The following is a 1,879-nucleotide window of genomic DNA, read 5'->3' on the forward strand; positions in this document are numbered from 1 at the left end:
TGGCTGTAGACGGCGTTCGTCTATACGGATCGCTTCGTGGATGCCGAACATAGCTAGCGTTAGGAGAGAAAAGGTTAAATTTAAAAGAATTAATTATAAAGAAGATCTTTAATACGTTCTATTTTATATATAGAAAAAAGCCCCCTATTATGAGACAGGCGCCTAATATGTGATAGCGGCGTTTCTGCTAAACTAATAAACGGTATCTATTGGTTCCACCATGAGTTTATTGCTCTTAGATTGAAAACTAGTTAATAGAAAATTCATTATTAAATTACGCCTATAGTCATTGTAAAATAAGATTTTAGAGTTTGGATGTCTTCAGGTTACATTGAGATGAGCATTTTAACCTTGTTTATTATTTAATAAATAAATATTTGGAAAAATAAATTTTTCATGTGATATGATAGAGTAAGGTCGTGCTAATAGAAAAATGTTGGATATATTGAATTGTTTGATTACACTGAAGTTAGATTTGATGATCGTAAAACCATAAGGCGGGTAATATAACACCCAGGGTATTCCTAACATGAAATAACCCATGTCCCTATGTTATAGTGAAAATCATTGTTAAAAACTATAAACGTTATTGTACAATAATAAAAAAAACCGGAATGAAAGTTGAGTGCTTATATATTTACAATGCTTGATTCCAATTATTTGAAAACGAGTTCTGGGTATAATCTATCGCATGCTCATTTTTCGCGCACACTGACTGTGTTTGTTTGTATTTTAGAAACATTAAATAAAGCTTTTTAATTGCAATACTGACTTACTTTGCGCTTTACTATCGATTTTTCGGGGAATCTCATATTAAGAGCACAATTTATTGATTTTGCGATTTGCCCACTCTTTACATTTCTTCAATTTTCGAAAAAAATGGGATTTGAATTAAACTTTGCGTAACGTTATCTTAAACCTTATTAAATTCCCTTCAAAATTACCTATTATTTTTAAAAATTCTGCCTATAGACTTCTAGCATTTATTCAAAATGAACTCGGTATCTCATAATAGGGGCCTTTCTTCTATATGTATTTATTCTATTATATATGTATAGGGTAGGGCAGTAACTCTTCCCACTTAGAATATTTCCGCTATTTTTAGAGATATAAAATGATATATTTATTGAATTTGTATACGGCATCAAGAGGAATACAATGTACTAGTAATAGTTTATCTATGATTGGAGGCGCCCGGAGATTTCAAGATCACCTTCACTTTTTTAAATAAAATTGTATGGTTTTTTTACACAATATGATTCCCCTAATTATTCTGCATATAAAAGTATTAAGGTAGTGATATCAAAAAGTCACTCGTTTACGAGATATTTTGTACTCTATTCTGGCATATATTGACATAAAATATTAAATACTCGTAAATTATTAATTTTTTTTGTAATCTTTAATACTTTTATGAACAGAATAATAAGATGGATGAATTGATATAAAGAACTCAGTGAGAAATTACAATGAAATCGATGTCGGATAGACAGAATAAAGTACAAAATATCTCGTAAACTATTGATTCTTTGATACACTACTTTAATACTTTTATATGCAAAATAATTAGAGGAATCATATTGTGTAATTTATTCAATTCCATTTAAAAAAGTGAAAATGACCTTGAAATCTCGAAAGCGCCTCCATCCATATAAAAACTATTAGTAGTATATTATACCCCCTTGATGTTGTACAACTTCAATAAATATAATATTACATATCTCTAAAAATAGGGGAAATATTCAAAGTGAACAGAGTTATTGTTCCATCATGTATATATTGTATGTATATATATGTATATACGTTTATTATATACTTTTACACTTTTATTTAAAATAAGACATACCCAGCAGATGAAATTATATCCATAGTAGAAATG

Source organism: Trachymyrmex cornetzi, unplaced genomic scaffold (genome assembly GCF_001594075.2).
Source record: "Trachymyrmex cornetzi isolate Tcor2-1 unplaced genomic scaffold, Tcor1.1 scaffold215, whole genome shotgun sequence".
NCBI classification, from domain to species: Eukaryota; Metazoa; Arthropoda; class Insecta; order Hymenoptera; family Formicidae; genus Trachymyrmex; species Trachymyrmex cornetzi.